We start from the raw sequence: 27,177 nt of genomic DNA, 5'->3' as shown, positions 1-27,177 counted from the left end.
TCAGGCAAAGAGCCACTCCAGAGAACTGCTTATCCTACATTAGGTCTTTTTTTTTTTTCTTAAATAAAATTCTATTTTATTAAGTGGCCCACATGGTTCTGGAGGAAAGTATCTACTAAAGAATATGCTGAATATTAGTTACCATAATTATTTGGATGGTTCAGCATCATTTATTAATACTTCCAAGCATTGCTATTATTAGGATAGTCCTGAGGGCTCCCAGAACATAAATCGGACTATTTCACTTAAGGCAAAATTGCAAAGATTTTTCTGCTGAAACAACACTCCTACTGCCACTATATTGACGGGTGTGGGTTTCTTTCCTTATCCTTGTGCTCCAATAGAGTGGGGTTACTTGTGTTCTTCAAGCACTTTCTGTGATTTTCTGCCTCCATCTTTTACTCTTCCCAATGCTAAGCACAATACCTTATTCTTCGTAGGCATTCAGTAAGTATTTATTGAGTGGAATGAAATTAAAATAAATAGTAGAAACTTCCAATTAAAGATTAGAATGAAGACTTTTCTAATCTACTCTTCTATGTTAAACCACCACCACCAACAAAATAATAATAACAAACCCCAGAGAAGAACATGAACTAAGGAAGAAGTGCCAGGGAACAATAGTCTATGCAGCATAGCTGTCAAACATAGCAATCTGAGGACCAAACAGAGGGAGCACAGCAAGAAGGGGCTGACAACCCCACAGAGCTGGAGGAGCACGTGGATTTCTGCAAAGTAGTTGGTCATGCCGAGGGCCAAACCATTATTCACTTTCTATAGCAGTAGCTCTGACAAGGTGGAGGTGGGTTGTTTGGCCCAAACCTAGATTAACATCACAGGCAGACGGGAGATGAGGGGCTGAATGATAACCTGTGTGGTCCTGCCATTTCTATAAGAAGCAGAAGTAAGTGACAATCAGTTCAGAAACTGCTGATAATAGACCAAGAAAATAATCAGGAACAATAACTACTAAATCACCACTTAAAACAAAACAAACAAACAAAAAACATGGCATACAAGGGACTAATGAATTTTCTGCTTACCCCAAACGTGGCTCTAGAACATTCGAATTTGAGAACATGCAGTGTAGACATGTATGTATGTGGTAGGGAAGAGAGAAAGTCCTAAGCCCAAGCCATCTTCTGTCACAATTCAGTTCATGAACCCTTCCCAGACAATTTTTATAAGTAATTGGTCCACAAAGAACTGATCCCATTCAAAGTTGAGTAATAATCACAAAGCAGTCACAAAGAAAACAATACATGGTAAGCAAAAATCAGATAAAAAACATTCCCCAGAGGAAGACATGCCACAGAATGTTTCCTCTAGATATCAACTAAATTAAAGATGTGGTCTCCAGAAATAAGAATTAAGAGGAAATAAAAGTGTTCAAATATAAGGTGAAAGGAGATAAAGAATGAGTAGTCAAAGCTTTGTAAAGAATAAAAGAGAAAAATAAAACCATCACTGATACAGAAGCCAAAAGAGAAGCAGAAAAAGGAACCAATAGTAAGGTCAGGAAGATAGGAGAAGGACAAATGGGGGAAAATGTAAAAGGACATAATTAAGAAGACTGAGACAAAAGGGAACACACAGGAGACAATGGAAAGCTCTCCTTGACATATTAGAAGAAAAGAACAGATTAAAGAGAAAAGAGAAAGTGCTAAAAGTATAATAGAAAACGCTTTGAAAGATGATGAAGACATGAAGTTCCTGACGTCACCTTCTTCAGGTCTTTGCTCAAATTTTACCCAGTTAGTAAGGTTTCAACTGGTGGCCATATTTAAAATATCTACCTGGGGATGATCTCCCTTCCCTACTCTACTTTTCCCATTGAAATACCTGAAATGAAAATTACAGTGCCTGGGGTTAACAGCATCTTAGACCCCACAGAAAAAGTATCAACGATCTTAGAAATTTATCTAAAATGAAACACAGAACAGGAGAAATCTTGTGAGAAAATATCAAGCCATTTAACATATGTAAAATTAGAACCCTACAAGGATGGAGGAGATAAAAATATTTGAAGAAATAATGACTGGAAAACGTCTAAATTTGACGAATACTCTAAATTTGCAAATATAAACTCAATGAACCACAAATGAAATACAGAGAAAATCATGTCAAGACACATCATGATCAAATTATTGAAAATAGTGATAAATAAAAATTTTAAAAGCAGATGAGGATAGGGGAAAACACAATATAGAGAGAAGAAGGGAAATAAGGAAGAGAGCAGACTTCTTGTCAGAGCCAGAAGACAATGAAGTACTGAAAGAAAACCCCATCAACCTGGATAAAGGATAAAAAACTATTTCAAAAATTAAAGTTAAATATAGACTTTTTAAAAAGGGGACTAAAAACTGAAAGGTCTATGTTACAAGTGGTGTTAAAAGAAGTTCTTCAGGCAGAAGGATCTGATACTAGAAGAAATGTGGATCAACACAAAAAATAAAGAGCACTGAAAATGGTAAATAAATGGTTAAATATAAGATACATTTTTTTCACTTTTAAAATCTCTTTAAATGGTAATTCACTATTTAAAGAAAAATAATAAGCACATTATGAGATAATAGAAAAAAATATATGTTGGTTTCTGCCCCAGGTTCCTGGCACAAAGCTCCTAAAACCATTGTAATTTCCTAAATGATAAGAGTACAAGGAGCATCTTTTGTTCTAGAATTTGGTCTTTGACCCCAGTTCCTGACATACAGTGTTTAAATCCCTTGGAATTTCCAGGGTGATATCAGTGTCTTTTGTTCTAAATGAAGTAACTCTTTGTGGGCCCCTAGATAGGGGCTGGTCACAAAAAAGACCAAGAATAGAAGCTTCAAATTTTCAGCCTCCACTCTTCTCCCCCATTCTTCAGAGACCGAGTTGGAAATTGAATTAATAATCCATCTGTCATGCCTATGTGATGAAGCCTCCATGAAAATCCCAAAATCAAGAAGAGGTTTGGAAAGCTCCCAGGTTGGTGAACAGGTACAGGTGCTGGGAGAGTGGCACACCTGGGGAGGGCATGGAGGCTCCGCACCCCTTCCCACACACCTTGCCCTGTGCATCTTCTCATGTTCATTTGTGTCTTAAGGAGGTAAACAATAAGCAAACTGTTGTCCTGAGTTCTGTGATCTGCTCTGCACCTATGCGTTATAGCCAATCTGTTAGAAGCCAGGTGACAATCTCAACTTGTGATTGGTATCTGAAGTGGGGAGGGGCGGTCTTTTAGGACTGAGCCCCTAACCTGTGGGATCTGATGCCATCTCCAGGTAGACAGTGTCGGAGTTGAGTTAAATTGTAGGACACCCAGCTGGCATCATAGAATTACCTTGTTCTGGGGAAAATCTCCACACATCTGGTGTCAGAAGTGTGAGTGTGGTAGTAGTGTGAGAGTAAAAAGAAACACAGGTGGAAACTGGGCTTTTCCCTACTCACATGTATTGTGAGGTTTATAACATATATAGAACTAAAGTACATCACAACAATATTTGTTTGAGGGGAGAAGATGGAGTACACTGTTGTAAGGCTCTTAAAATATATGGTAAGTATTGTACATTTATCTAAGAGATGTATCTAACAAGTCAATAATGGAGAAAATAAAATACAAAAAATGTATTTTTAAAGCAGGAGAAATCAGGAAAAAAGCAAAGAATAGGTGGGACAAATAGAAAATAAATAGCAACAGAGTGTATGTAAACCTAACCATATTGATAATTGCATTACATGTAAATGATATATGTTTCTATAAGAAATCTGCCTTACATATAAAGATACAAGCAGATTAAAAGTGAAAAAGATAAAAACACTGATCTAAAGTATGTTCAAGTGACTATAATAATATTAGGCAAAAGAGACTTTACAACAAGGAAGGTAACAGGAGTATATAATACTTTTTAACTTGTTTGGTTAATTCCTAGAGTTTGAAATGATTGTTTTTTATAATTTTGTCTAGTTTTATTGCTTCTGGGGGGGGATAACATGTGCTGAGTTCCTCACTCAACCCTTCTGGAAGTCTTATCCTCTACCTCGAGTATTAGAAGAATGATTGTTGAATTTAGTAAATGCCATTTACCCCTTGTTGTTCTAATGAATTACTTTGATAGACACCCTAATGTACAACCACCTTCGCACTCCTTGAATAATTCCTAATTATTCATGTTCTTTTATTCTTTAGTTAGATTCTTTAGTTAGAAAATGCTAGATTTCATTTTCTATAAGAGTATATGATTAAATGTTGACCAAAAGTAAAATATATTAACTACTTGGAAATTAAGAACCAAAGACTTGTATGCATGCATATAAGCATAACCAATGGACACAGACACTGGGGTTTGAGGGCATGTGCTGGTGGGCGGGGGGGGGGGGGGGGAAAGAGGGAGGGGAAGGCCAGGGGGAGGTCATTGGGGAAAAAGAAGACATATGTACTACTATTTGTAATACTTTAAACAATAAAAAAGAAATATATTTAAAATAGCCATTAGGGTCAAGAAAACCTTAATGATAAAATTCTAAGTTCTATGGAAAGTATGAAAAAAAAAGAATTATTTCATACATGAACTTTGGGTCACAGTCAAAGATGTACTCAGAGCTAAAATATAATAAAATAGATGGTCCTAATGCCTTTATTATTTTAGTAAGAAAAAATGAAACATGAAGAAATTTGCTTTCTATCTAGTAAGTTAGAAAAAGAATAAGAAAACTTTACTTTGCAATTTAGGAATAGAGAATTTACAAAGATAAAAAAACAGAACCTAACCAAATGAGAAACAAAATTTAGTAGAACAATAAATAAATCTAAGTGCTAGTATTTCAAAAGAACCAATAAAATGTATAACCTATTGCCGACTTGAGTAAGGAAATAAAGTAAAAATATGTTTAAAAATAGGGATGAGAAAAGAGACAAACTACAATGTAGGAGAGTTTTTAAAATATTATAATAGGGAATTACATGCAACTCTATGGATGCAACTTGGCAAATCTGGAAGAAATGAATCATTTTCAGTAAGATGTAAATGACCAAAATTAATCCAAGAAGGAGACATGAAAAACTTTGAGTAGACCAATTACCACAGAAGACAATGGAAAGGTCAAAAAGATATTTTACTAAAAATGTTACCTACTCGTTTCAGAGCTGAAATCTATCTAACCTTTACAGAATAGCTAGTTCTACGTCATTTAAATGATTCTAGGCCATAGTAAAAAATATTGAAGCTCCTGGTTCCTTTTACAAAGCCAGCACAACTTTAATACCAAAAATTTTTAAAGAAGGTACCTAATCTCACTTATATACACATTTAGGAGTTGAATCAGCATATATAAAGTTAAATATCTGGCTTCAATACTCAGTATTTATGTCACCTTGGCCAAGTTACATAATTTATTGGTGTTAACTTATTTATAAAATAGCAGTAATATTATCTCTTTCCTAGGGCTGTTATGAATATTAAACCAGATAATGCCTCTACAGAACTTGACACAGAGGCTGGCATATACTAAGTCCTTAGTAAAGGCACAGTGGTTGGAGAATAGTGAAGGGAAAGACTTCAGGCACTGGGGAGGCCATGATGGATTTTTTATCCATGGTAAATATTTCTCAGTAAACAGCTATTAGGGGCTTTCATTTAAATATTAGCAGATCATTTAAATATTGGCATTCAATATTGTTTTTTTGGACTGTAAATAAACAGTTCAAGTTGTTGTAAACACCAAAACAAGTGAACAAACAAACAAATGTCTAAAAGTTTTAATTCTAGCCTTGGCTGGGTGGTGCAGTTGGTTGGATCATCATCTCATGCACTGAAGTGTCCTGGCTTTGATTTCTGGTGAAGGCACATAACCAGGTTCTGGGTCCCAAAAGGTAACTGATCAATGTTCGTTCTCTCTCTCTCTCTCTCTCTCTCTCTCTCTCTCTCCCCCAAATCAATTAAAAAACATATCCTTGGGTGGGATTAAAAAAAAGAATCTTCTTAAAACAAAACAAAATTTTGATTCTATGAGAAGATGCTTAGAAATTAAAACAAAGAGAAGCATTTTCATCTGAGAGGCATTAGTCCCGACCGTTCTTGAATCTGCGCTATTGCCCAGGGCTTCTCTGCCAGTGTGTGCTCTATTTTGTACAGAGACTATTCTTGAATAGTAAGCAATTGGGCCTTGGGGACAGCTGGCATTCTGTAGCTAAGCAGAGTTCCAGGCCCATAAAAGGAAGCATCAGTGCTTTCTATTTACCATCCTGCATTAACACAGATGCTGAGATCAGACACTGCCCAACACTTCAGAAAACATCTTCATTCTGATGCATCCATGGCTTATCTGTATCCAGTAGATGGATGACTCAGTGTTTCAGAAAAACTTACCTTTCCTGGAAGAACTGTATAAATATCTAGTTACGACACAAAAACTCAAGGTAGTTTGACTTGTGGAGCAGGTGGGCTATGGACCACCTAACCCTCACTTTGAATTCAGGGAAGAACCATCAGCAGCCCGGATGCAGAAGTGGAGCGGGGGACCCTGGTGGCTCTGATTTCACACTTAACTTCATTTATAGACTTGCTGTAACAAGTGATGATGGGTCGCTATAATTCTTTCAGTTGCTGGCCCTTTATTAAGCTCATGAGTAGGGCAACTACAGTGTCACATCTGGAATACAGTAAGATTTCATGAAGCATTGGAAAATCCCAGAGGCAACAGAAATGGGAATACCCTTTGAGCAGTTTCCTAGTTAACGACTGCTGAATACAGAGTGCCCCAAAACTTAGTGTTTTGAAACAACCACTTTTTAAAATTATTATTTTTCCTAATTTTGTGGGTCAAGAATTCAGGCAGAGCTCAGCTGGGCAATTCTACTGTACAATGTGATGCTGTGTGGGGCCTTTCATTATTGTTCTTCCTGAGTTGTCGGGCCTGGAGGGTCTAAGATGTTTTTACTCACATACTTGGTGTCTTAGGGAGAATGGCAGGAAGCTGGGCTGGATCCTCCTCTTACTCTATGAAGTCTCAGGGCCTCTCCACGGGGTCTCTCAAGCAGGGTAGTTTGATGTCTTGTGGGGCATTCCAGGGCTTGAATCTACCAACCCAATGTAGAAGCTGCCAGTTTCTTAAAGGCTGCCCCGGAAGAGGGAGAGTGTCCTTTCTCTTTACTCTGTGGCTCAAAGTGCTCACAGGCCCGCCCAGATTCACAGGAAGGAGACCTAGACTCCACCTCTTGGTGGATGGAAGGAGCGTCAAAGAATTTCAACCCACACAATTAGGGACAATTATTTGGATTGCAGTGACCACACAGCACTGAAAGGCAGCATTTTCTAGAGCTGAGAACACAGACTCTAGAATAGGACTGCCCAGCAGAACGTGGCAAAGGGACTTGGAGAAGTTCTGAACCTCCCAAGCCTTCGTTCTCTCCTTGATAAAGAGATAAACATGTTCTCTACTATACTTCTTGTTGGGAAAATGAGATAAAAAGTCTACCTATGCTACTCAGATTTCCACTAAGCATCCTCAATGCTCTGAGCACACTGCAGGCAAAGCTCCTTGTGGCACATTTCAGGCATGGCTTTGCTTCGAAGGCTCAGGTTTTATCTGAGAAAATCAAGTGAATTATGCATTATATTTAATAATAAATGTGTGTTTTAATACAAAATAGCATTTTAAATGTCTTACCAGCAAGAACAATAAAGTGATGCTCTTTATTCTTTGATCTTGTATACCTGTGTCACATCTCCGATGATCTCTGTTTGAGAAACAACATCATACAAAAGAAAGCACATTATAAACTATAATGGGCAATGAAAACTCATATTATTAGATTCAAATATTAAAATTATCACATTGGTCTTAGCTCCATGTGGTGAATCTAAGAATTTTTAAAGAGTTAGGCAAAACAGAACTCTATAAAAATACAGGATTCCCGTATTTTCCCTTTTTTTAATACAGTCTGACCTGTTTTTCAGGTTTATTCTCAAGGAGAAATATGTAAAGAGGAATAAAAACCAGTGTTATGTGATGTGGGAGATACTGGGTCTCTAGAGCTCCCATAATCCTCATCAACTTCTTTTTTTAAAAAAAATAGTAACATGTCAAATAAGCTGAATTATTTCTAGCATCTTTTTTAACAATATATGTTATTGATTTTTTTTTACAGAGAAGGAGGGAGAGGGATAGAGAATTAGAAACATCGATGAGAGAGAAACATCGATCAGCTGCCTCCTGCACGCCCCCTACTGGGGATGTGCCCGCAACCAAGGCCCTTGACCGGAATCAAACCTGGGACCCTTCAGTCTGCAGTCTGATGCTCTAGCCACTGAGCCAAACCGGTTAGCACCTCATCAACTTCTTAATCATCATTTTTTGAGATGGCCAACTGATGTTTTCTCACTCTTCTTTAAAAATCTGTGCAGCTTCAAAAAGCACCAGTTTCCCTATCCCAATCACCACTCTCTCTTTAGAAATCCCTGCATCATTTTTAAATCAATACTAGAGGCCCAATGCATGAAATTCATGCAAGAGTAAGCCTTCCTTCCCCCAGCTGCTGGCACCGGTTTCCCTCTGGAACCCGGGATCCGGGCTTCCCCGGGACCACCCGCCACACCCGCCAGTTGGTGGCCTGGGCCTCCTTCTTTGAGGCGATCATGGAGCCCTCAGATTGATCTCCCCACCAGCCGGCCTGGCCTCCCTCTGCGGGGTGATCATGGGGCAATGGCTGGGCCCACGACCAGCCTTGGCTGGCCTGGTGCCAGTGGGTGTCATAGCGTGGTCCCGGATGGTCATCCAGATGGTTGTTATGCTGTTCAGCCGTTAGGTCTATTTGCATATTACACTTTTATTATATAGGATGACTAATACTCACTAGGGCACCACGAAAAGAGGATCTGAGTTCCCTAGGACATCCTGGGCAATGGCCAAAAACTAGATGATTAGGAATGTGGGAAGCCCTTCTAGAGATTTGGGAAGACCTGTGTTGTGTTGCTCTCACTCAATTCTCGAGTGGCCTTCAATCTACTCAGCTTATCAGCCAGGAGCAAACTTCATCAGGGGGCCCAGAAATCATTTCATAACTAACACCACTGGAGAAATATCCCATCTTCTTACAACTTCTTTTTATCTCATTTATTTCTATTGGAGAGTGTCAGAGGACTTGGAGCACAGTCCCTTCTCAAAAAATCCTTCAGGAAAATAACACTTCCCCTGCCTGACAACTATACAAATGCATGGTAATATTGTCCTTAGAAAAATATTGTTTTAACATATAAATGGTGGAGATAAGTCACAACAATTGTATCTTTGAGAAAACTGCTGTCTAAGTTTGGTAAATAGATGAGCCAGATAATATTCTCAAATTTGTAGTCAGGATTTAAATGGCTGAAAAATGGAAGTCTAATGAAGATCTGTTATTGTAGGAAAGGAGGAGCCTGGGTAGTGCACAGAATTGCTAACGAGACGGTGTCAAAACAGGCATTCATGGGGCTGATTGAGAATCTGCAGAATAAAGCCAGCAGACACAGGCCTTTGTGGGTTCATGTGATTAAACAGCTATAGGGGAATGGGATCTGGTGTAAGAGGCAAAGACTGCTTAAATAGTAGCTTAAAGCAGGAATTTAAAAATAATATTCTTACCAAATAATCCTTTGGTTATTTTTCAAAACAAGAAAAACATTGCATGTTTTTATTCATGCCATGTGAGAAATTAAATTCCAATTCTTTTGCCTTCTACGCTCTAAGAAATTATCAGTTTGTCTTTGTTTCTTTTGGTCAAATGTACAAATCCGAAAATGCTATGAAATCCATGCTGATTCAAACTCTGTTCTCAAACAAAAGAAACTCATCTACTCTTTGTCCTCCACTAACCTGACCAGTACTCTATTTTTACATCTCAGCCCTGAAATGACTTTGGCTCTTAATTTGAATTTTCCTCACCTTGTACATGTCCTAAGGAAACTTGGAGATGTCTGCATTTGGTTCACTAGTCACAGTACAATCCTTGCCAACTGGTGACCCCTCTTAGCTTCACCTCAAACTCCCATTATTCAACCATCAAATTGTTCGAGGGGTATGACACTTTGGACGTGATTGGAAGGCCAAGTGAAAAATATTTAGCGATCTCACATGACAAGGCCACTTGGACAAAAGGACTTTGTCCATGTGACTTCACACAGTGGGAAATCATGAACTTTTTCTCACCCTGCAGGTGGCCTAGTGCCAGAGTAAACTTTGAAGCTTCCTTCTGGCATGAGTCTGGAAATCTTTTCAGTTCTGATATCTGGAGCTTTAATACTAAAATACAAATGTACACTGGGAAGAACTTAATTATTTATCATAGATTAAAACTGTATAAACCCCTAAGGCTTGTTCAAGAACACTACTTTCTTATAGGCTAGAAATTTCATTTGTTATTAACACTTTATGTGTTTATGCAGTATTTGTCACATATGGGAATGATATAAAAAAATAAAGGCATAATAGAGCACTAGAGCAATAAGAATGGGGGGAAAACAAGAGAGTAGAATTAAATTCATTGTTCATTTAAGTGAATGTTGTTCTTCCAGACAACAATCACTTATGCAAATGTTCTCTTCTTTCAGAAAACAACTTTTTCCTTTAAAAATGTATTTCTGAAGCTCCCACCAAAAGCTCTGAACTGAACTGTGTGTTACAGAGAATATAGGGGGTTGATACAACACAGAGCCTACTTTCAAAGAAATTAGTCCTATAGAAAGAGGCAGTGTAATAAAATAAAGAACGGGGCAAGAAACCAAGATGGCGGCATAAGGTAAACACCTAATTGTTGCCTACCACAACAATTTTGAAACTACAACTGGAAAACAGAGCGCACACCGTCCAGAACCACCGGAAAGCTGGCAGAGTGGAAAACCTACAACTAGAGAAAAACAGAGAGGGGGACCTGAGCCTCAGGAGCTGTGGAGGTGCGGAGATCCGTGAGCGCGGAAAGGGCGGGCAGCTGAATACACGGCAGGCTTGCTCGCAGCGCGTGGAGAGGGAGGGCAGCAGACGCTGCGTGGCTAGCTTTCTCGTTTGGGAGAAAAACAAAACCTCCCAACTGCACTGAAATCCAGCTGTGGTCGGGGAGAAACTGGGCTGTTTGGCAGCGGGCGAGGCTCGAAAGCTGCCTTCTCTCAGAGGCGCGCAGCCATTAATTCGGGCACGGAGAAACCGCCCCTCTAAGGGCGGAGCAGACAGGAAACCAAAGCTTGTCTGTGCCACCCTGAGACTCCGCCCCACCCAAGCTGAGCACAGAAGCTTTCCCAGCAGAGACACTGCTGATCCTCACAGCCAACTGGCTTGGAGATCAACTCCCGCCAGTGATACCAACAATCCCAACCACTCTGAACTCCAGTGTCTGGGGACACGCGGGGGACCCAGACGCCTATGGGACTCTCGGCCATCGGTCGGAGAGTGAGAGTGACTTTTCTGTCGGTGTGGACAACACCAGATTTCAACCACTCTCATAAGGGACACATTCAAGAGGCAGACTCAGTGAGCACCAAAGCCCTACTGTGTCTCCAGCACAGCAATTCTTCCGTTATAGACACAGCAGGCCCTCACAACCAATTGGACCAGAGGTCAATTCCTCCCAACAGCAATCAGGGCTTTTAACTACACCAAGATTTTCCACTCAGCCCACAAAGGGGAGTACCAAGAGCGACCACCTAGGGTGATTGGGGAAACTGAGCTACCGGCCCCTATAGGTCATCGACCACACAAAGCCACTCCATCAACACAGGGAGGCAGCCAAAATGTGGAGACATCGAAGTATGTCACAAGTAGGAGAGATAGATGAAAGCAAACTAATGGACGACACAGTGTTCAGAACCATATTTATAAGGTTATTCAAGAATCTTCTAAAAACCGCTGAGAAACTTGAAGAGACCTTCAAGGACCTAAATGAGAATACCAAAAAAATGGAAAAGGACCAGTCAGAAATTATGCATACACTGTCTGAAATAAAGAATATACAGAGTAGACCACCGCACCCGAAGAGTCAAACCAAAGATCTGGAATATGAGGAAGAAAAAAACACCCAACCAGAGAAGCAGAAAGAAAGAAGAATCCAAAAGTGTGAGGATAGCATAAGGAGCCTCCGGGATGGCTTTAAGCGTACCAATATCCGAATTTTTGGGGTGCCAGAAGAGAGAGAGCAAGATACTGAAAACCTATTTGAAGAAATAATGACAGAAAACTTCCCCCACCTGGTGAAAGAAATAGACTTACAGGTTCAGGAAGCGCACAGAACCCCAAACAAAAGGAATCCAAAGAGGACCACACCAAGACACATCATAATTAAAATGCCAAGGGCAAAAGACAAAGAGAGAATCTTACAAGCAGCAAGAGAAAAACAGTTAGTTACCTACAAGGGAGCACCCATACAACTGTCAGCTGATTTCTCAACAGAAACTATGCAGGCCAGACGGGAATGGCAAGAAATATTCAAAGTGATGAATAGCAAGAACCTTCAACCAAGACTACTCTACCCAGCAAAGTTATCATTCAGAATTGAAGGGCAGATAAAGAGCTTCACAGATAAGAAAAAGCTAAAGGAGTTCATCACCACCAAACCAGTATTATATGAAATGCTGAAAGGTATTCTTTAAAAAGAAGAAAAAAGTAAAGATAAAAATTATGAACAACAAATACATATCTATCAACAAGTGATTCTAAAAATCAAGTGAATTAAAAATCTGAGGAACAGAATAAACTGGTGAACATAATAGAATCAGAGGCATAGAATGGGAGTGGATTAATAATTCTCAGGGGGAAAGGGGTGTCTGTGTGGGGGGTACGGGAAGAGACTGGACAAAAATCATACACCTATGGATAAGGACAACAGGGGGGAAGGAACCGGGTGATGGGGAGATATAGGGGAAAAAAGGAGAAACAATTGTAATAATCTGAACAATAAAGATTTATTAAAAAAATAATAAAAAATAAAAATAAAATAAAATAAAGAACTGGAAACCTACAGTAAGATCCAGCACATGTCTGACATTTTATATATTTTTTCTCTTATCATCACAACAATCTTACAAAGAAGATATGATCCTTCCCGATTTGTAAGTAAGGACAAAGTGGTCCAGGAAGGTGGAGGAACTGGCCTGGGGTCAGTGAGCTAGCAGGTTGCTAAAGCATCATTCACATCCAAGTGTTTCCACTTTTACAGAACCAAGTGATTGTCACTATGCCTCTCCCGTCCTGTAGCTAGTGACCACTTTGTTCCTTAGAACAAGTCCCTCAGTCATTCTATATATTGGTTTCCTACTCTATACAATGAAGAGGTTTCTTCCCTGGAATGGACGTTCATCCTGTTGTCTTTAACTCATGAAGCAAAGACCAGTATGATGGGATGTCTAGGTGGGGTCACCAGCCTCCACACTCAGGAACAGGGCCAGCAGAGTGCTGGGCACTCAATGGGAGACACACTGTCCCGGGCAGCTGGTGCTGAGGGTAAGTAGGAACTGGATGGGCAGAGGAAGCGGAGGGTCCTCCAGACTGAAGAGGGGCCAGAGCAGGAGCACAGAGCCAGGAGAGGCAGGCCTGCTGGCCATTGTTTCTATTTACTAAGTGCTAAGTGATGGACAGAGCTAGAAAGCAAACCAGCACGTGCCTGGTGTCAAAGTCCGTGCACTGGCACAGCAGCACTTTGCCTCCTGTACATATCTGAATCAGTCTTTTTATTTGTCAAGAAACAGATCCCCCCTCCCCTATTTTATGTATTCTGTTCTAGAGCATGGAAAGCTACCCAACTCATATTTAACTCTCCAAAACTGTGCGGCCCAGGCTGCGGAGACAGGCTCCCCGCTCTGGGCCTCAGTGCCTTCTCTGCAAAATACAGACCATGCTACATCTCATTTGTCACTGTTGTAAGAATTACATGAGAAAATGCAGTGTTTGGAACATAGTATAAGCTTTTACAATGATTGCAACTGCCATTATTATTTTCAATAATAAAACATAACAAAGATAGGATAAAAAGATAAGAATTAATATATATTTTTTAAAATTTTAAATAAGTTAACAGCCAAGTGAACTGAAAGTATTTAAAAAGAATAATCTAGTACAACCAAGTAGTATCTACCAGTTTGATTTAATATTAGAAAATGTATTGTCATCCATCGTATCATACTGATAGATCAATAGATAGAGAGCAGGCTGATAGTTGGCAGGAGACGGGGGCTGGGGGATGCAGGGTTTGAGTAAAAAAGAGAAAGAACTCATGGACATGGACAACAGTGTGGTGATTGTGTGGGGAGGCAGAGGGGAGGGGAGGAGGGCCTAAGGGGATAAATGGCGATAGAAAAAAATAAATAGCTATAAAAATTTTATTGCCCTCATATTATATTGTTAGATCAAATAAGAAAAACTGTATGATCATTCAATTTTGAAAGGCCCTGATAAAGTATTACAATCATTTCTAGGGGGGATTAATATTTTTGTTATCTATGAATAGAAGAATACATTCATAAAATGCATTAAAGCATATTTTTCACTGACAGCTTATATCATTATTTGTTGCAAAAATACCATTAGAGACATTCCCATTAGCATTGGGAACAAAACAAGGATGTCTGCTATTCTCCCTATTGTTTAATATTATTTTAAAAGTTTTGGTTACAGCAGAAAACAGAAATAGGAAGTGTGATTACTGGAAAAGAGGAAACAAAGTTATCATTATTTGCAGATGATAGGATCACATACCTAGAAAAACCCTGGAGAATCAGCTAAAAAACAATTAGAAGTGAGTTCAGCAAGATAAATGAATATAAGTATCCATGGATTTCAAACATCCCAGCCACAACCAGAAAATATAATGAGGACAAAAATCTCTTTCACAGGAGTAACGGAAATCTCAAACACCAAGAAATACAAGCTTAATAAGAAATGTGTCAGACCTCGTGAAAAATGCCTCAGAATTATACCAAGAAACATGAAATAAGGCTTAAATAAATGGAAAGACATACAATGTGTCTGTGTGGAATATTACAAATATATCAATTTTATCCAGATTAATTTTTAGGTTTAATGCAATCCAATACTCTTTCAATGGGATTTTTCTTTGGGAATTTTGCTGGAAGAATAAATACATGAGAATAATAATTTTTTTTCGAAAGGAAAGCTGATGAGGAGGAGTGGACTTGTTCTAATAGATAGAAGATATAAAGCTACAGCAAAGGGTGGTGCTGGCACAAGTATCCTATCCTATATCATAAAAGGCTAATATGCAAATTGACCTAACAGCAGAACAACCAGTTGCTATGATGTGTACTGACCACAAGGGGCAGACGCTCAATGCAGGAGCTGCCCCCTGGTGGTCAATGCACTCTCACAGGGGGAGCACCACTCAGCCAGAAGCCAGGCTCATGGCTGGTGAGCGCAGCAGTGGTGGCAGGAACCTCTCCCACCTCCACGGCAGTGCTAAGGAGCAGCGAGCAGAGCTTTAAGGAGCAAGGGGTCCTGGACTGAGGGGGATGTCCGACTGCCGTCTTAAGCTGGCTCCCCCTCCCCCCCGGGCAGCCAGACATCCCCCAAGGGGTCTCAGGCATCCTCCAAGGGGTCCCGAACTGCCAGAGGGCACAGACCGGCCTGAGGGACCCCCCGCCTCCCAGTGCACAAATTTTGTGCACCGGGCCTCAGGTGAATTAATAAAAGAGAATAGTTCTGGAAAAAGAAAGCTCCTTATTTATGTGCAATGGCTTGAGATATGATAAAGGTAACATCACAAAACAAAGAGATGGATTACTGGATAAATGGAATATAGAAAATATCAAGTTAGATCCTTACCTTATCCCATATGTCCCAGACAAGCATTAATTTTAGTAATGTTTAAATAATACAATGTATGTAAGCATAGAAAACAACACAGTTATTAGGATAATATAAGGTGGCTCTCAGGAGAAAAACGCTTTGAGCAAGGAAAAGACCAATAGATTGGGTGAGATAAAGTTTCAAACTCTGAATATCAATATCAAAATTCTCATCTCTTAAACTAAAAAGAAAATATCATGAAAAACATAAAAATGACAAACTTTAAAAAATGTTTGCCACTGATAACAGGCAAAGAATTGGTAATACTTCTTTTCAAAGTTTTTATAAATCTGTATTAAAAACACTAATATTTCTTTTTTTTAATAAATATATATATTTTTTAATTTCTTTATTGATTAAGGTGTCACATATTTGTCCTCATCCCCCCATTCCCATCCCACACCCCTCCCCATGGATGCCCCAACCCCCTGTTGAACTTAACCATTGGTTAGGCTCATATGCATGCACACAAGATCTTTGGTTGATCTCTCCCCCCTCCCCCCACCCTCCCCTATCCTCCCTCTGAGGCCCGATAGTCCGATCGATGCCTCCTTGTTTCTGGTTCTGTTCTTGTTCATCAGTCTATGTTGTTCATCATTTCCCCTAGATGAGCGAAATCATGTGTCACTAGAGATATACTTATAAGAATTGAATGTGCGACGAGCAATAATAGTTATGCTGACAGGCAAATGAATCAGTCTGTAGTGAGTTTCTTTCTGGACCAACAGTTCTTTTGAGACCCAATATCAATGTCCACCAGTTCCTTATGAGTACATGTCGGCACTGACCCCTCAGCTCTGGATGGTGGACAAATGGTGGTAATGCAGGTCCGACTCCCTCTGGTTTGGTCTCGGCCGGACCCAGGGGCACGGCTTCACCCGGATCCAGGGGCCCACGGCCTCACCCGGACCCAGGACCCAGGCTCACCCGGATCCAGGGGCCCACGGCCTCACCCGGACCCGGGGCCAGGCTCACCCAGATCCAGGGGCCCACGGCCTCACCCGAACCCGGGGCCAGGCTCACCCAGATCCAGGGGCCCACGGCCTCACCCAGATCCGGGACCCAGGCTCACCCGGATCCAGGGGCCCACGGCCTCACCCGGACCCGGGACTCAGCCTCACCCAGATCCAGGGGCACACGGCCTCGCCCAGACCCAGGATTCAGCTTCACCTGGACCCAGGGGCGCATGGCCTCACCCGGACCCAGGGGCGCGTGGCCTCTCCCGGGCCTGGGTCCCAGCCTCACCCGAATCCAGGGGCACATGGCCTCGCCCGGACCCGGGATCTAGCTTCCCCCGGACCCAGGGGCACGTGGCCTTACCCGGACCCAGGGGCGTGTGGCCTCTCCCAGACCCCGGGTCGCGTGGCCTCACCCGGATCCAGGGGCCCACAGCCTCACCCGGACCCGGGACCCAGGCTCACCCGGATCCAGGGGCCCACGGCCTCACCCGAACCCGGGGCCAGGCTCACCCGGATCCAGGGGCCCACGGCCTCACCCGGACCCGGGACCCAGGCTCACCCAGATCCAGGGGCCCATGGCCTCACCCGGACCCGGGACCCAGCCTCACCCAGATCCAGGGGCACACGGCCTCGCCCAGACCCAGGATTCAGCTTCACCTGGACCCAGGGGCGCATGGCCTCACCTGGACCTAGGGGCGCGTGGCCTCTCCCGGGCCTGGGTCCCAGCCTCACCCGGATCCAGGGGCACACGGCCTCGCCCGGACCCGGGATCTAGCTTCCCCCGGACCCAGGGGCACGTGGCCTCACCCAGACCCAGGGGCGCGTGGCCTCTCCCAGACCCAGGGTCGCGTGGCCTCACCCGGATCCAGGGGCCCACGGCCTCACCCGGACCCGGGGCCCAGGCTCACCTGGATCCAGGGGCCCACGGCCTCACCCGGACCTGGGACCCAGGCTCACCTGGATCCAGGGGCCCACGGCCTCACCTGGACCCGGGACCCAGGCTCACCCGGATCCAGGGGCCCACGGCCTCACCTGGACCCGGGGCCAGGCTCACCCGGATCCAGGGGCCCACGGCCTCACCTGGACCCGGGACCCAGGCTCACCCGGATCCAGGGGCCTACGGCCTCACCCGGACCCGGGACCCAGCCTCACCCGGATCCAGGGGCACATGGCCTCGCCCAGACCCAGGATTCAGCTTCACCTGGACCCAGGGGCGCATGGCCTCACCCGGACCCAGGGGTGCGTGGCCTCTCCCGGGCCTGGGACTCAGCCTCAACCGGATCCAGGGGCCCACGGCCTCGCCCGGACCCGGGATCTAGCTTCCCCCGGACCCAGGGGCACGTGGCCTCACCCGGACCCAGGGGCACGTGGCCTCTCCCAGACCCAGGGTCGAAAAACACTAATATTTCTATAGAAAAAAAGTATGAAAAGACAAAGGTAATTTATGGAGAATTACAAAAGGTCTATAAAGATAGGGGACATCCAACATTCTTACTAACCTTATAAATCTAAACATCATCTTTAATGTATTTTATTTTCAACGCAGGGCTAGAGAAGGTTTGATGGTGGATACTGTCAGGTAAGCCTGAGGGGAGTATTTGCAGTATGTTTCAGGATCCTAAAAATCTCTGATCATTTGACCAGAGTTCCTCCTTCTAGAATTCTGTCATTAGAAGCGAAAAGGAAATATAAATAATATGTTTTTTATTTTGCAGAGATGCTCTTTACATTCTATTTATAATATTAAACTCTGGAAAGAAATTATATGAAAAAACGCATTGGGATGGTTAGACTATGGTACATTGATGCTTCTGAAAAATTCTGATTTTGAAGAACTTTTCATATCATGGTAAATGTTCATAATATAATTTTTAAGTAAAAGTATAGATTTCAAAACAACATGCTAGAGAAATTATCTCTAGATTTTATGGTATGGTATTTTAGTTGGAATATTTATTTGCATTTTAATAGCTTTACCTAATTAGAAGCATTGCTTCCATAATCTAAAATAATAGCGTAAATGGGTCTATGTGTGTTTAAGATGCAATATGTGTAGTCAGTCAATATGCTCTTCAAGGAATCAATCCAACTTTGAAAACTAGACCTGGACTTTATTGGTGCCTCAGGATATTGTTTGTGTTGTTTTAAAATATTCACCCTTCTCTCTCTTTCCAAGCTTGTTCTGGTTTCTCCAAGAAACACAGTCAAATATGCAGCCCATTATATTTATTACCTCCTCTATTTTTTTTTCTTTAAGACAAAGAAATATTTTAAAGTTGGCTTTTATCTTTACCAATTTATTAAAAGATTTGAAGACTTCACTTTGCTAAAAATGAAAGGATGTTAGTGACAGAACCATACTCTGTTGCCTAGGTAGCAGAAATCTTAACTCTATCAAAAATAAGATTTCTAAAGAAACCTATGTCTAAGTTAAAGTGGTATTCTCAAGTGGTGAAGGAGTTAAAAGTCTACGGGGAAAGCTGAAGAGGAGAATCAGGTAGCGACTTGGAATGAAGAGGACCTGTTGAATAGATGTTCACCTGGGCAGGTCACATGATGAGCTAACACTGGGATAATACTCACTGGAACATTTTGAAAACACATTTTGTTAACTTTTAATTCTTTATAAATTTCTACAATAAATATAAAAATTCAAACGATACAGGAAAAAATAACCACCAATAATTCAACAATCTGTTTCAGTAGAGTTACTTCTGATTTCTATTCTCTCTCTACATCCTCTCCACATGGACAGTTGGCCCTAGAATCAATCTCCAGTGAAGTGTGACAGTTGTCAAGCCCTACACATGCAGATGGAGCTTTTATTTCCTCTTTCTTACATATGAAACAAAGGTTTATTTAACAAATATTTATTGAATACCCACTAGATGCTGGACAGAGTTCTGGGCATAAAAGAGTAAACAGAAGAGACCAAAATCCCTGCCCTCTTGGAGCTTACATTCCTGTGATGGAAGAGGGGTGGGGAAGTAAGCAAATTATTCAGTATGCTAGAGATTGCTATGTGCTATGGACAAAAATAAGGCAGGGATGGAAGAGAGATTGGTTGCTGGGGCAGGGCTGCAACTTCAACTAGGTGGTCAGAGAAGGCCTCACTCAGTAACATTTGTGCAAAGATACTAGGGAGTCAAAAAATTCCTATTAAAAAAAGAGCCTACGGATGCCAAGATGTGTTAGTGAATGGTTACACACAGTTAGATGTACCTGTGTGAAATTCTGGATGTGAGATCATAAAGTTCCCAGCAATGAGAGAAGACTGGAGAGGGGAGGGAGCCGTGACGTACAAATGGATGAGATCCCAATTGGCATCAAAATTTTCAAAAATAACAGTGAATGCCAAAAGAAAATGGATCAATGTCTTTGAGGTCTGAGAAAAATATTTTCAATCTAGAATATACCGCTCAACCAAATGATCAACCCAATAATAAAATATATTCAAATATACCCGTACATTGAAAATTTACCTCCCACACACCCTTCTTAGGAAGTTACTTGAAGATGTACTTCTCAACAAATTGAGGGTGTAAATTAAGAAAGAGTACTAATGGAAAAATAAGTTTAGGTATATTCAATAGAGGAAATAAAAATAATAATTCTATTAGGGTTCTCCAGAGAAACAGAACCAATAGGATATATCTTGAAATCAACTTAGTATGAGGTATTGGCTCATGTAGTTATAGAGGCTGAGAAATCCCACAATCTGTTGTCTGCAAGCTGGAGACCCAGGAACACCAGGGGTGTAGTCTGAGAAGGAGAAAGTAGACTTGCCATATGAAGCCATCAGACAGAGGGAGGGCGAATCCAACCTTACTCCCCCTTTAGTTCTATTCAGGCTCTCAATGGGTTGGATAATGCCCACCCACATTGGGGAGGGCCATCTGCTTTACTAGTACTCAATGCACCGATTCAAATGCTAATCTCTTCCAGAAACACCACCATACAGCACACCCAGAAATAACGATTAAATCAGATGTCTGGATATCCCAGGGGCCAGTCAAGTTGACACATAAATGTAACCATCATGCAGACTTAGGGAAAAGGAGTGGCAAGAGGTAAATTATAGGCCTACTTCTGCAGAGGGCCAGTTACTAATCTAATGCGAATGTTGATCAAGCAAGAAATAATGGTATAAACTGAGAGATGATGGTCGTATCTCCACCTCCAATGTTAATGATCTCATCAATGGAAACTATAGAGCAATGTTGATCCTCCAACTGGCTGTCAATAGTGAAGGGTTAGGTGAAGAAGGAGGACACAGGATAGGGATAAAGCAGAAACTCTGGAGTCATATCAGGCCTAGATGATGTTAAGTAGAACTGAGAGAATTTCCTGAACTAAAAAGGAGAGTACTTACAAAACCCCTTTATAGAGAGTATGGAAAGGAAAAAATGATTGAGGGTAGCTTCTCTGCCAGCCCACCACACTGATGTAAATGTAGAAAAGATAAAACACACTGCCCGGCTGGTGTGGCACAGTGGTTGAGCATCAACCCATGAACCAAGAGGTCACCAGTTCGATTCCTGGTCAGGGCACATGCCTAGGTTTCAGGCTTGATCCCCATTAGGGGGTGCACAGCAGGCAGCTCATTGATGATTTGCTTATCATTAATGTTTTTATTTCTCTCTTCCTCTCCCTTCCTCTCTCTGAAATTAATAAAAACATATATTTTAAAAAAGATACTTTAAAAAAAGATAAAAACACATAGATTATTTTTGCTTGTAGTTGAAATCTACATAATTCTATGAAAGCTAATTTATCAACATTCTATCCGTTCATTCATGATTTTTTTTTTTTTTTTTTTTTTAAATATATTTTATTGATTTTTTACAGAGAGAAAGAGAGAGAGATAGAGAGAAACATCAATGAGAGAGAAACATCGATCAGCTGCCTCATGCACACCCCCCACTGGGGATGTGCCCGCAACCAAGGTACATGCCCTTGACCGGAATCGAACCCGGGACCTTTCAGTCCGCAGGCCGACGCTCTATCCACTGAGCCAAACCGGTTTCGGCTCATTCATGATTTTTTGTGTGACTGCTATATATCAGGCACTACTGAACTGATTGAGCAATAAAGATAAAAAAGATTCTCTCCCAATAAAGACAAAAGACATTATTTTAGGGACTCATGGGCAGAATCTGGTAAGGGGAGATAGGCATGTAATGATTCAGTTCGATAAAAGCATTGTAGGTGCTGGGACAGAAATATGGTCAGAGTCCAAAGTGGACACCAGGGAAGGAGTGGTCCCCTCTGTTTGTGGGAAGATAAGTTCAGGAACTGCCTGATAAATGAAGTGAGAATGGTGCTCCCTTGAAAAAGAATTCATCTTCATTGATTTGAAAATTATAATTATTCTCTTGTAAATCAAGCCTAAGGAAGCAACCTTAACAAAAAAAGAATTAAATAAACAACAACAACATAAAAACCCAACCAGCCAAATAAACAAAAACCTTTTTTTGGTGAATTAGCTTTGAAAATATCTTATAGCTTTAATCCCCAAATTAATCCCAAATATTGAATAATTCTTGAGTTAGTGCAATGCTCCATCAGTATATGTATTAGAGATAATACTGCCTATCCTTAGGATTATAGTGTGAATTAGAAATAATATACATACAGCTCTTAGCATATAACAGATACTCTGTGAAAGTTCCTGGGATGGTGATGGGGATGAAAATTTGTGTTTAAATCTTTGCACTGGGGCAGAAAAGTCAACAGTGAATCGAGCATTCTATAAGCAGACCTTTCAGGGAATGAAGACGCCTCGAAGGCTGGACCTGGCATGGGTCTCAGAGCGCAGTCCAGCTTTCTCATCTTATTGCAGAGGAAACAGACACATACAGAAGCTAAAGGATTTGCCAGAGAAGTCTGCATTACATTTGAACCGCCCCTCCGCCCCGACCCCCTCCGAAAGAGACGTGTGTGTTTTCAGACAAAGGATGCTGGTAAAGGAGCCCTTTACTGTTTCTAAATTATTTAAATAATGTGTCAGCAAAGTCATGCTTATAAATTACACATACAATGTACTTTAGAATCTTTTCTCCTGAAATCAGTTATTAGCCCAATCAGTCATAAGACCAATTTTTCTGGAAGCTAAAATAAGAATAATCAAAACTCACATCTTAGGGTACAAACATGGCTTGGATCAAAGTGGTGTTTTCCTCTTTTCTAGCATTGTGTACTGGTATTAGGCTATCTCCTACCATGTTTCTGTAATCTACTATGACCCACATTTGGTAAGGGGTCAAAGGAGACGTTACTGCTACAACAGAACTTGCAGAAAGAAAACATTATAAATCCCACTATCACCTTTTCTTTTGCCATATCTGAAAAAATAAGGAGGAACTTAACTTTGCTCAATATGAATCCAGGGTCTGTGTAACTCATGGGCACAGCTGTGATCTCTTCATTACAAGAGTCATCAAAGCATGTGATGAGTGTGTCTCCACCACATCCATCCTGTCTGCCTTTCTCTCACCTGTGTCCCCTTCAAGGGGAATTCTGTGCCTCCTCTCTCCAAGTCAATGCTAAGAATATATGCATTTACATTCTTTGAATTTCAGTTTTTTCAACTCTAATTTCAGGATCTTAACATCTTTGTTAGTGGTTAGTTGAGATAATTAAATTAGTTACTTTGGTAATATCTATTGGGAGAAAATGCAATAAATATTACCTTCCTGCTTCCTCCTTCCCCCTTTTGTACCCTCTGCGTTTTCCTCCTTCTTCCTTCCTCTCCCTTTCTTTCCTCCACCTTCATGCTGCTCAAATACATTGGTCCTATTTCTAGCATCCTTCAATGACCATGGACCACAGGAGCTACAGTGCCTATTCTTGTTCACCTACATCTTCCATTGTGTGAACTAGAAGAGAAGCATCGTTTAGAGGTTTGGACCAAGATCCTTCTATCTCTAAAATTCTACTTTTTTTTATGGCATCAAATTTTACAGTATTTGTGGTAGAAGCGTTTCTAGGGACAGTTTGGTTATAAAAATTTTTGCTTTGGGACTTGGGCTTTAAACAGCTTCTGTTCAAAATCTCTCATTACCTTTTCTTAATAGAGAATTGTGAAGATGCCTAGGTTGGGACGAACACACATTTCCAATGGTGATTTTTCATACTGCTCTGAAGGCAAGAAACTGAAATTGATTTCTATTTCTTCATTTTCTAAAGAGCAGGATGGATGTTTTCATGTGCTCTTTTTACCTACAGGGTTTGAGGCAGAAACAATTCTTCGAAAATTCTATGTCTTGAGAACCAGCCTGGAAGTTTGGTGTAAGTGGATTGCATTTGTACCAAATTTTCCATTTTTTTTTTCAGATTCCCATTGAACTACATAATACCATACTGTGGTATTTAGTGCTTCACTAACCTTTTGCTCCTAAGATTTGGAGACCCAGAGATACAAAACAATGAACACCGAGAAATAATTTCTCAGGATGAGTTTGAAATAGAAAATTATTTAGTTAGGTTAATACTATGCTTCTTTGCACTCATTTCAGGAAAAGAACACAGATTCAAATATATCATGACAGCAAGAAAAGTAGCGTGAATGTGGAAAAAGAGGGGCAAAGGAGAGACAGAAAGCGGGACAGACAGAAGAAACAGATGACTGACAACATAGTCTCTCCTAGTCTCCCAGTCATAAGAAACCAGAACCATCAAAACCCAAGCTTAGGGAAGATTTCTAAACTCATAGTAAATATTATTTCCCTTCTCTTCACAGTGGGTGATTGCCTAACTTAATGTTGGAGTGAAAGCTTATGTGTAGGGTTTGGCCATTGCTAAAGGACTCACCCAATGGAGAAGGACATGGCAGGAAGCAAAATGCTGGATCACAGAAAGGAGGGGGAGGTGCTGAGGACCACCAAGCTTTGTCCACCCAGCACTGCCTTCCCCTCTTGTTGCTCCTTCTCCCTAATCACCAAAATGAGCTACAGAAGTCCTTTTTGAAGGAAGGTGGTCTCAGTTACATTTTTGCCCAAGCATCCATACAATCAAAATGATCTGTCCAGATGAATGTATAAGCAAGATGTGGTATGTACATACAGTATTATCCAGCTTTAAAAAGGAAGGACATTCTGACACATGCTACATTGAGGACATTACGCTAAGTGAAAAAAGCCAGTCACAGAAAGACAAATACTGTATGATTCCACTTATATAAGGTACCCAGAGCTGTCACATTCAGAAAGACAGAAGGTATAAGGGTGGTTACCAGGAGCTGAGGGAGGAGGAAATGGGAAGTTATTTTTTAATGGAGACAGAGTTTCAGTTTGGGAAGACAACGAGAAAGTTCTGGAGATGGATGGTGTTGAAGACCGTCTAAAAATAGGACTGTACTTAATGCCAATGAATTGTACACTTAAATATTGTGAAAACAGTAAATTTTATGTTATGTGTATTTTGCCACAATTACAATAAATAATACTAATACTAAAATTACCTGTCCAGGCCAGAAAGAGCAGCAATGGAGAAAATTGCTTATAGAAAATAAGCTGCCTCTAGATGAACGAACACAGAGAACTGGACAGAAAGGGAATAACTTTGACTGTAAACAGTTCCTGCTGTCTCAGATATTATGCTAACGTTATCTTGTTCAGCAAAAACTCTGTAGGGCAAATACCATCAGGAAAGGGAGCTCAGAGGTTACTAGTGTCTATTCTTATGGCCTGGGAGTGGCCACAGGAGGGATCTGATGCCAGGTCTCTCTGTGACAAAGCCCTCCCCCTCCCCTACACTGCTCTTTCTTTAAAGGGCTAGTTTTCCCTGAGTTTGAAATACTGAAGATCATAACTCTCTATGCTTTAAAGGAACATTTAAGAAAATGCAAACATTGCTCGTGTTGTGGGAAGAGAAAGCAGGAGAAATGGACCATGTATGGCAAGAGATGAGAAAGTTCCTGTTAATTTCTAGAGATCTTTCTGGGTGTCTTACCCCCTTTGACTTGTGAATCTGAAAGCTCAATAGTGGATTTGCCTACTTTATTCCTATACTGCTGAAATAGGAGACTCATAGGAGCCTCTTCTGAATGTTCTAATCATAATGGAAGACTTGGCATTACTTTTCATTTTTAAGAGAAAAGAGGACCAATTCAAATAAAAAATGGCATAGCTCAAACTGAATTAAAAACTTAGAGATAAGAGCATCACTTATCCTTCACCTTAACAATATCAACTATCTTCCTGATTGTCTTGTTTAAATGAGTAAATTGTCCTGTGATAGAGCATGTCCCTGGAATAACAGAACAAGGTTTGTTTCCATTGGCTGCTTCCGAATTGTGTCACTTTGAACTCCTCTCCTAACCTCTGTAAGCCCTAGTTCCAGATACATAAGATGGTAATAATAATGCCCAATTTTCAAGGTTGTTGAAGGATTGAATTACATTAAAGAAGATGCTATTTGTTACAGTGCTTGACGCACTTTGATTAAATACGAAATGGCTGATCATCCAGCGTGAAAAAAGATAATTTATTTCCAAGTAACTGGCCTCTTGTGTACCAGAACAAGGGTATGCAAGTTCAGAGTAGATCTCAAAAAACAGTTACTGGTAAAGAAAGGAAATGCTTAATAAAAACTGCAACTTTCCTATGCTTTGAAGCAAAAGTGGTCACTGGAAGAATTTTAACACCAACGGAGATCCAATAAGTAAAATAAAATGATACTCAGCCATCACATCACACATTTGGCTGGTTGTTTTTTTTTTAAATCTCCCCACCTAAAATCTCTAGGAAAACTAGTGAATATTCGCTAATTATAACAGAAATCCTTAATAGTACAAATATTTTACTTACTAGCATTCCCCATGCATAGCCAGGGAAAAACAGTTCATTGGACTTGATCCAATGAGGAGTGAGCAGATTCAGAACATATCTGCTAAAAGTAAAATGAATAATTAAAATATAAAGCCACCACGTCATTTTAAACTACAATTACTGGCTTCAGTGGAGTGAAAAGTCTCTGAGCTACTGGTCCTTAACGTCTCTCATCAATTGCCTTTCAGTGAAGGAGAGTGGTTTACAAAACTAGTTTTGAACTCCTGGTCACTGCTGGTCAGTGTCACTCGGCCAGAGTGGAAGAATGGAGAATGGAAAAGTTGATGCATTTTGTTGTTGTTGTTCTGTATCTGTATTCCTACTTTGTACATGAGCATTTTGAGATGGGAGGAACTGCAGAGTCCACCCACCACTGTCAGGCAGTCTTCCACATCACTAATTACCCACCCTACTTCACGGCCTGGCTGGGTGGGAAAATCACACCAAAACCTCTGAGATATGAGAAAATGGGTATCTAGTTCCATACATGCATAGCTGTTTGTATGCTTACCATCATGGAAATCATTAGCTGTTTTCTGGCAACATGTTTTACCGCTCTTCTGGAAGAAAATAATAATACAGAG

At 41.0% G+C, this 27,177-nt stretch overlaps 1 protein-coding gene across 1 annotated transcript in view; it reads right to left on the bottom strand.

The window, feature by feature from the left end:
• Nucleotides 1–27,177, bottom strand: part of LOC307093581 (uncharacterized protein C1orf21) — a 240,281-nt gene that overhangs the window by 196,799 nt on the left and 16,305 nt on the right. Inside the window, exon 3 of the mRNA XM_079761799.1 lies at nt 7,651–7,720. The gene's annotated coding sequence lies outside the window, so the exon portion shown is untranslated. The remainder of the gene's footprint in view (nt 1–7,650; nt 7,721–27,177) is intronic.

Source organism: Cnephaeus nilssonii (genome assembly GCF_951640355.1).
Source record: "Cnephaeus nilssonii genome assembly, chromosome: 21".
NCBI lineage: Eukaryota > Metazoa > Chordata > Mammalia > Chiroptera > Vespertilionidae > Cnephaeus > Cnephaeus nilssonii.
This window is presented reverse-complemented; position numbering and strand designations above follow the sequence as displayed.